At 35.0% G+C, this 10,085-nt stretch overlaps 1 pseudogene; it reads right to left on the reverse strand.

Moving 5' to 3' along the window:
* Window positions 1-328: 328 nt before the first annotated feature.
* Window positions 329-5,971, reverse strand: LOC104851373 (annotated as a pseudogene).
* Between the last annotated feature and the right edge of the window lie 4,114 nt (window positions 5,972-10,085).

A 10,085-nucleotide genomic window follows, 5' to 3' on the forward strand; every position in this document is an offset into this window, starting at 1 on the left:
AATAATGCTATACAGTGGAGTGAAAACATGGATTTAGTATATTAAAGAAATTACAAAAAATTCAGAATGCTAAGGGAAAGACAAGATAAAATGAATAATATAATTACAAGCAGAAATAATAGGATTAATTGTAGCTTTAATGGAAGGAAACAAAACAAAATCCAGAATAAATTTTCATTGAAAAGGTGATAATTATAGGCTGTAGTGACTGTACTACTGTTAGAGAAAGAAGTTAGAATCACTTATTCATTGAAATAAATCCTAAATTATAAGCTAATATCAATGAGAAATAAATGTGTAGGCTTGCTACGTATTTTCAGAAATATGTTTAAAGTTTAGAATGCTTAAGATGTGTTTTATCTCGGAACCCATGCAGAGAATTTCTCGCTGGACTTAAAGTAATAATGTAGTACTTTAGACCACAGATGCAGCCTAGCAGACCTGTACTGGAAGCCAAGATGGAGACCTCCATGGCCAACATGACCTTCCCCTTGGTGCTATGGTACACAGGGAGGAAACTGACCCACACACTGCAGAACACCAGCATGCTTCACATTAGGAACATGGCTTCATTAAGTGTGTCAGACAGGTTCTCCTCCAGGAAAGCCACAATGAAGCTTGCCAAGGCCTGGGAGAATGAGTATCCCAGGACGTAGTAGAAGGCAGTAAACAAGCCCGTGTTGTACAAGATGATGATGAGGCCATGTTCAGAGTGTTCATCTGTATCAATGTAGGGTGGACTTGTTCCCATCCAGACTCCACAGATAATGAATTGAATCAGGGAGCAGATGTGGATAATACAGTTAGGTGCCCCTGGTACCAGCAACTGACTCATCCTTCTGCCTGGAATGGTACTTGAAGAGCCAGAACTACAGTTTTTGCCAAGACAGTGGAAACAGACATAGTGAACACAACTCCAAATTTGCTTTGCTGGAGGATGCAAGTGGCTGTCTTGGGATGGCCAATGAAGAGGAAGGAGCAGAGCAAACAGTTAATGAGGGAGATTAGCAGGATGTAAATGAGAGCCCAGTTGTTGGCCTTGATAACGAGAGTGTCTTATGGCTTCACAAAGAGCCCAGGAACAAAATCTGTGAGAACAGTGAGACGCAGGCCAGTGCTAGCCAGAGCTTTTCCCAAAGGATTTTTATGTGCCAGAAAAGTCACAGCTTTTTGGAGGCAGTGGATTCACTGAGTGTTGGCATACTGGTGATTTGAACATGTCACACATTGTTCCTTATCTAATAAAAATAAAAATTGTCACTACTGCAACTTTATTATTTCTTATTTGCAGATCCATCCCAGAAACTCATTGTACTTGAACAAAATTATACTTTTAACATTTCTTGGATTTTTTTCTTTTCTTTTCTTGCTCATCCTTTTTCAGTACATATGATTGAACTCATAAACTTTTCATTGATATATATTCCTAGATACCTAGGTGTACGTAATGAAAAATTGAGCAGACTCATGTTTCCTTTGACATTGGGTATATTCTGTCTGTATTTGTTTTTAGCTTTTGGTGGTGGCCATCAATGCATGGAAAATCTTGGGCTGCCATAGGATGCACTGTAATCTTCACTCTCATCATGTGATCTTTTCATTAAGCCAGTCAGGTTGAACTGGACCTGCTCTCCTGAACATCTTTTAGCACGATTGTGTCTGGACCCATGCTGCTTTCAAATAAGGTCACATTTGTAGGTAGGGCATGTCAGACTCCGATGGACTTCTTGAAGAGATACAATTGAGTTCATTACAATACTCTGATTCAAGTTACAGAAGACAGCTCCAGAAAATTAGAGGTCAGAAAATTTTGGGGGAGTCTCAGTCACACATACACGTGGGTGTGTGTTTAAGTAGTAGTAGTAGATTTTCTGATATACATGTTAATAGACATGAAAGCCCTTCATTTAAAAATTACTTAAATATTGTTTTTAAAGGAATAGAATCAAAACAGTACTATCATGACATGAATTTAGCATAGCATTATTGATAGTTTATAAATATGTTCTATTATACAAACTCTTTGAAACTCATTGTAAAGTTTGCATTTATATGACATCTTTATCTGGAGCAGCCACTTTTCAAATGTTCAGTGGTGCTATTGGGCAAGTGTCTACCAAACTGAGAAATATATATTTTAAATGCATATACTTTATTTTTTAAAAAAGGTTTTAGGTTTATAGTAATTAAGGACCAGGCCAGGGATTTAGCTCAGGAGTTTGGTGGCCTGCCTTGCAAGTGCAAAGACCCAAATTCAATCCCCAGTATCAAAAAAAAAATAGTAATTAAGGAGAAAATACAGAATGTTTCCTTCTTGATCTCTTCTCTCACAGCTTTACCTATCACTTAATGTCATAATTTGTATGTTCGCTTTGGCAGAACACATACATGTTACAATTCATAAGCCAATGTTGATAATTCAACCTTCACATAAAGATTCACTATTTGAGCTAAACCTTATCTAGATTATGATAATTGCAAAATGGCTTGCAGTAAATGCAAAATCATACAGTATTACACAGAAGAGTTAACTGCCTTGAAAACTGCTCTGAGCTCCAGGGCTAAAGAACATTAACAGAAGATAGCTAGAAATTCAAGGATCTGAGCATTGCTGAGATGATAAGCATTTTTTTTCAGTTTAGACTGAGTTATTTAATTCTTTCTTACATGATAAAATAACAACTAGAGAATGTAACTCTCACCCAAGTAAAGGGAATAATACAGAATGATAAAAGCAAGTACAAATTAATAAAAGAAAAACATAAAATATATTTAGAAGTTTTCTTGGGAAACAATATGTGTGTGTGTATGTGCATGTGTGTGCATGCTTGTGTGTGTGTGTGTGTGAGATGTCTTCATCATTTTTACTCTACTTTCCCTTCACTTTCAACTGTCTCCTTTTCTCCAGATCTATTTCCCATACCCAGTCTACCTTTCCATTTCCTACTATCTCTCTTTATTTTGCTCTTTACATTCCATGTATTTTGAGTTTTTCACATAAAAAAGAACATGTGTTAATTAATGTTTTGTGTCTCATTTACTTCAACTAGATTCATGGACTCAAGGTGCCTATATTTTGTTTAAAATGACTCATATTTGTAATTATTTATGATTAATATTCCATTGTATATACATAGCACATATTGTTACTATGCCCTTGTTCAGTGCAATAGGGGCCACTTCTAAGATTTAGCTAATTGGGAATTTTGCTGCTATAATCATGGATATGTATATATTACTGTAATATGATTTTAACTCTGTAAGGGAGAAATTTAGGAGTCATAGCTGTGTCAAATGGATTTCCCATATTTAGTTTTTTGAGGGATTCTCATACTGATTTTTATTGTACTTAGACTACAGTACGTGTTGCATTCTTGCAGTCAGTTTAGCAGGATTCCTGTATCCCCACAACCTCATTTGCTTTCCTTTCTCTCAGCCCCACTCTTTTGTGCTTATGATGCCAGTCTTTCTTACTAGAGTAAGACTGAATTGCAATGCTTTTTTATTTGCATTTCTCAAATTGTCAAAATGCAGAGATATTTCCTGTAAAAGTGAACTTAAAATGTCTATTCATTTTAGTATTCCATTTTTGTTTTGGTCTTTTGCTTTAGGAGGTTCTAATATTCTTTTTTCCCTTATATATTGTAGAAATTAGTCTTCTGTCTATGGAGTAACTGCAGCAATTTTTCTAAGAAATATTTATTTTTCATTTGGGAGTCTGTTCACAAAGTCTGCCTGTGTCTGTATCTTCAATAATTTTACCTATTTTATATTTTAGCAGATTCAGTGTTTCTGTTTGTATATATGTCTTTGATCCATTTTCATTTGATTTATCACAGGGTGAGAGATATGGATTTGCATCCATTCTTCTGCAATGGACAACCAGTTTTTTAAATTCTTGTTTTTTTCTTTTTGTACTGGGGATCAAACTTGGGTCCTTGTGCTTGCAAAACAGGAGGCAGAACCACTGAGCTAAATCCTGGACCTGGATAACCAGTTTTAACAGCACTCTGATAAAGAAGTTATTTTTCTCCAGGGTTTGATTTTATTTTATTCCCTCTTTTTCCAAGAACAGATGACTAAAACTTCCTGGGGCTGTTTCTGCCTCTTATTTTATCCCATTCATCAGCGTATCTAGCTTTATCCCAGTACCATACAATTTGTATTACTCTAGCTTTGACATCTGAGAGTATATTGCCTCTTGCTTTGATTCCTTTTTTGTTCAGGTTTTGTTTAGATATGCTGGCTATTTTCTGGTTCTACATAAATTTTAGGATTGAGTTTTCTAGCTGGGTGACTAAGGATGTTGGGATTTTGGTTAAAATTATGAATTATTAACCCTAAATTAAAATAAAATAAATTTATATGAAAGTCTAGCACATTCCAGATGTTTAGAATACTTGTACTCTGATTTTCAGGTTTATCTTCAAGTAGTGAGAGAGAATCACTAGTGAGTTTAATCCAGGAAACATAAAAAAGCTATGCATATTCCATTTTATAGAAAAACCACAGCTTTTTGATGTTTCCTGGATTAATAGAAAAATGGATGCATATTGAGTTTATACTCTTAAGTGAAATAAATGTCATGCATTTGTAAATACCAAATAGTTTCTCTGGTGTGAAAAACTATAACTGTAAGTAATATCCTAATGATATAATTGACAATGTGTAATAGGAAGAAAAGACTAAAGGTATAAGGGAAGTGGGAGGGGTAGGGGAAAGGAAATAAGAGAAAAGAAAAAATATGAGAAAATGAAAAAAATGGAATAAAGCTTTTGTAAGGGAAGGGAGGAGGGGGTGAAGGGAGGGCAGGGGTATGGGGAAAAACGAGAACCAAGTCATGTAAATGTACAGGATTCCAATAATGAATGTAACTGTACTGTATACCTAAAATGTACCAGTAAACTCAATGAGAAAAAAAAGCTATGTGTAAGGAAGGTGAGTAAGGTCTGAAAAATAATCTACTTCAAACACCAACATAATCTACTTTTGCTTTTTAAAATGGTTGAATTTCTTGTTAAGACATAAAAACTTAGTAATATTAAATTATACATTGTTCTAAACTCATTTTACAAAAACCCAAATTAGAATAATCTGGGGATATATGGGCAGTAACTACTCAAAGATTTTTTTATATTAGAAAGAAATTCTAAAGAAGTGTATAGTATGGTCTGCAATATAGAAGCTCATTTGGGTTACTTTTAATAAATAAGTGTTTTCTTAGGGGACTTATTTTTATTTAAGGTTCCATTTTGTCATAAAATATTCAGCTAAATGAGTTTTCTTGTTTTCAGCCCACTGTCCCTTTTTCTGGCATTTTTCTAAGTTTTATGGGAAAATTCTGGCCTTGGGCCAAATTTAGTTGAGCATGTTTCTGTAGGGTTCTTAGCAAAGTATAGCTTTTGCAATTTTTAGCTGTTAAAAAAAACTTAGAATGATATTAGTGATATGTGAAAATAATATGAAAATCCAATTTCAGTGTTCATAGATAAAGCTTTGGGGAATACATCAAGCTTTGTTCATGTTCCCAGTGCCTCTGGCTGCATTTGTAACACAGTGGTGGAGGCAATTGGGCCCTCAAATCTGAAATATCTACTACTTGGCACTTTACAGATAGAGTTTGCTGACCCTGGCACTAAGTCAGTGATCACCAGTTCGTTGATGGTTTCCCTAATTGCTGACAGTTGTAAAATGACCAACACCTGAATATCTGTGCCTTATTCATCAGCAATGTGAATGTAATTTCCAATATTGTGTAAAACAGATTGTGGTTCAGTAATACTCAGTTTTCACATTAAATTCAATAAAAAGATGTACTAATTCTTTTCACTATGCTCATTTTTCACTTCCTACTAAAAGTATTCACCTGTACCATTATATGCATAGGCATTAATGTATCAATGACAAAGAAGTAGAAATATTTATAGCCCAGCTTGGGTTCAGATTTTTTCAATCCACAGAAGCCCACCATGTCTGGGGAAAGTCTCCATGCACTCACTGTGTTGGAACATGATGATCTTAGCAGGGTTCCACTAGCCTATTTTTGTGATGAAACATGACATTCTTTACAAAAATATTTTTATCACATTCAAATCAACTGTTGAGATTTAAAAAAGGTGGAATTCTTTCAACTATGTATCTTTTATTTATGATAAAGTTAAAGTAAATATTTAAAGTAAATTACATTTCTCATTCATTGTTATTGAACTTTAGATGTGACCATTTTACAAAAAATGAAATAAACTGGTGAATCACTCAACTAGTGCCACAAATAACTGTCTGCTCTCTTACAAGCATACACAGTTATATCCCCACAGCATGCTGCCCTAGGTGACACAGGATGGCAGAAAGGACACTAAAATTAAAGTGTTCTTCCCCTTCTGATCCTGTCATAACCTTAACCTGTCTGAGTCTGTTTCCTCAGGTGCAAAACCATCCTCATTATATCATGAGATCATTCAATTTTAGTATATGTGCTGCCAAAGCAAGCACTATCATGAGATCATTCAAAACAGTGTGCGTGTGTGTGTGTGTGTGTGTGTGTGTGGTCTCAACATCAAATGCTTACACAATATGTGGCTTGAAAAGTGTACTTTCTCAGTGACATTATCATTCAGCCAATAGTTCTTTAGAGGTAGCTGATTAACAAGGCAGAGCAGTCAAAAATAGGAAAGAAATTAACAATGTCTTCAAAAGACCAGCTGAGTCTCTGTATTCTCACAGAGCAATTATCATTAGACCTGTTTTTTATCTGCCTTAGCAATTTGTTTGCCTGCTAGGGAGAAGAGTCTGGAGACCCAATTACCTTTACTTTTTTTTTTTTTGCTTAAATTAAGAATCGTTTACGGTCTGAGGCGAGGTTAGAGAAGAATAATGATGGTTTCTCCAGAGGAAATGTGGGACTTAAATCAAAGCCCGGGGTCATGATGGTAATCAGAGAGTGAAGTTATGCAAGATGATGAAATTTGTCTCTTTCACCTGCACCATACCCCAGCAGACATCTACCACTGATGGGCATTTTACAAGTTACACTTTATTATATGTCAAAAAAAAAATCAGACCCCATACCCAGAATAGAGCCTGGTACATATTAGGTCTTGGTAAATATGTTTAACAAAATTGTTGAATTCATGCAATTATTTTATTTGTAACCCCTCATTAGGCTTGACCTTCTAGCAGAAGCAATGACCTTATAAGCTATTTTTAATGCTTTTTAATGCTTTTTTTTTTTGGTACCGGGGATCAAACTTGGGACCTTGTTCTTGAGAGGCAGGCAGTGGAACAACTGAGCTAAATCCCTGGCCCTATAATCTATTTTTAAAATGGCAGTAAAATAGTGGGATCTTATCTGTTTCTGCTTCTGCAGAAAAAAAATGCTTCATCAACAAAGTCAAACAGGAGCCACACAGTTTAGAGTTGACGTAGCAGTTGTTGGTTGCTTTCCTATGTGGGATTATGATGGGCATGTTAGCAGGATGATACAAACTCTTTAATTCTGACCAAAGCTTAGAGGTGAGACTTATTTTATATAAAGTCACGGAATATTTTAAAAATAGTATTTTAGTTATAAATTAAATATGGTACATTTTATAGAATGTGTTGTCCTTACCCAATATGCTTGGGACTACAAATACTTTCAGATTTTAGAGATTTTTTATTTGGAAGATTTGTGTAGGCTACATTTAAAAGGCTACCCCTTACATTGTGATACCATGTGAAGTAGTGTTTGTTAAAGATCTTTCAGTACTGCAAATGGTTATGCAATATATTATTTGAAAGAATTTAAGGATGCTCAGCTTGAGTGCAGAATAACATCTTAGTCACTTTCCTGTCACTGGGACCAAATACTAAATTCACAACTTTAAAGAGTAGAGGTTTATTTTGGCTCATGGATTTTTTTTCTGTGTTTGGATGGCTCCAAGGAAGAAGCAATAGAGCAAAAAGATATGGGAGAGGAAAAACAATACTTAACCTATGGCAGCCAGGAAGCAGAGAGAGAGGGTAGGAGCCTGGGAGGAGAGGTGCATCCTTCCAGGTCACACCTCAATGACCCAAATTCAACCAGGGCCCACCTATACACAGAAAACTTAGCTACTGAACTCATCAGTGGAGCTGAGTATGTGGCTCCTATGATCTGTTAATCTTCCAGAAACCAAACTTCAAAAAACCTGAGGCTTAGGGGAAGATGTTCTAGATCTAAATCATAATAAACAATAAGAGCAAGAAATTCAAGATTTGAGGGAGGTAATGAGTGGCAGTACTGTTCCTATGCAAGCAGTTCCCAGGATGCACCCACTTCCTGCTTGGGTTTCAAGAGAATGATACAAAAAAATCAATGAATTAAGGAGTTGTTTTTTTGAAAGGATAAATGAAATCGATAAACCCTTAGCTAAACTTATCAAAAGAGGAAAGAAAAGCATCAAATTCATGCAATTAAGAATGAAAGAGATGAAGTCACAACAGATTCAGCAGAAATCCAGAGGATCATTAACTTACTTCAAGAACCAGTACTCTAGTAAAATGTATAACATAGAAGAAATGGACAGATTTCTAGATACATATGAATTACCGAAGTTGAATGATGATGATGTAAAAATTCTAAACATCCCAATTAGAATCAATGAAATTGAAAATGTAATTAACAATTTACCAACTAAAAAAAGTCCCGGTAATGATGGCTTCACTGTTGAATTCTACAAGACATTTAGAGAAGAATTATTGTCACTACACTTCAAACTTGTCAATGAAATTGAAAGAGAAGCAATACTTCTAAATTCATTCCTGGAAGCAAGTATTACTTTGATTCTAAAACCAGGGAAAGACTGAACCAAAAAAAAAAAAAAAAAAAGAGAACTATAGACCAACCACGCTAATGAACATGGATGCAAAAGTCCTCAATAAGATAGTATCAAACACAATACAGAGGGTAATCATGAAGATTATACACCCTGACCAAGATTTATCCCAGGGATGCAAGGATGGTTCTACCTAGGTAAATAAATTAAAGTAATATACTCTATTAACAAAATGAAGGATGAAAAAACACATGATCATCTCTATAGATGCAAAAAAAACATTTGACAAAATTTAACACCCACTCATGATAGAAACCCTCCGTGCTCCATGATAGAAAATTGGAATAGATGGTCTTTATCTTAACTTGATAAAGGTTATATATGAAAAGCCAACAGCCAATATGATACTAAATGGTCAAAACCTGAAAATCTTCATGCTAAAATCAGGCACAAGACAAGGATGCCCAGTATCACCACTGTTCAATATAGCTCTGGAAACATTAGCCACAGCAACTAGACAAGAGAAATAAATAAAAGCAATGAGGATAGGAAAGAAAGAACTTAAACTATCACTGTTTCCTGATAATATGATACTTTACATAGAAGACCCAAATAATTCTGCAAAAAGACTTGTAGACTTGACAGATTCTGTAGAATAGGTGGATACAAGGCAAATACTCAAAAATAAATCACCTTCTTGTACGCAAATAACAGACTCACTGAAAGTCAAATTAGGGAAACAATCCCTTTTACAATAGAATAAAAAAAAGAAAAAGAAATATCTAGGAAGCAATCTAATGAAAGAGATACAAGACCTCTACACTGAGAACTACAGGACTCTAAAAAAAGAGATTAAAGAGGATATAAGAAAAAGGAAAAACATTCCCTGCTCCTGGGAAGGAAGAATCAATATAGTGACAATGACCATACCTCCAAAACTGCTATACAAACTCAATGCAATCCCTGTTGAAATCCAAACAGTTTATTTCATAGAACTAGAGAAAACAATCAAAATGTTCATTTGAAATCAGAAGAGACCTAGAATAGCAAAAGCCATTCTAGGTAACAGAGACATGGCCTGGGTATCACAATCCCCAACTTGAAACTATACTACAAAGCCACTGTGATTAAAAATAACATAGTACTGGCAAAAACAAACAAACAAACAAGAAAAAACAGACAAACAAAAACCAGGCCCAAGGATCATTGGAACAGATTGGAAGATGCAAAAACATCTCCTCACATACTCAGCTACCTATCTTTGACAAAGGAGTCAAACATCCTCACTGG

This window comes from Fukomys damarensis, unplaced genomic scaffold (assembly GCF_012274545.1).
Source record: "Fukomys damarensis isolate Sample0158 unplaced genomic scaffold, DMR_v1.0_HiC HiC_scaffold_37, whole genome shotgun sequence".
Lineage (NCBI taxonomy): Eukaryota > Metazoa > Chordata > Mammalia > Rodentia > Bathyergidae > Fukomys > Fukomys damarensis.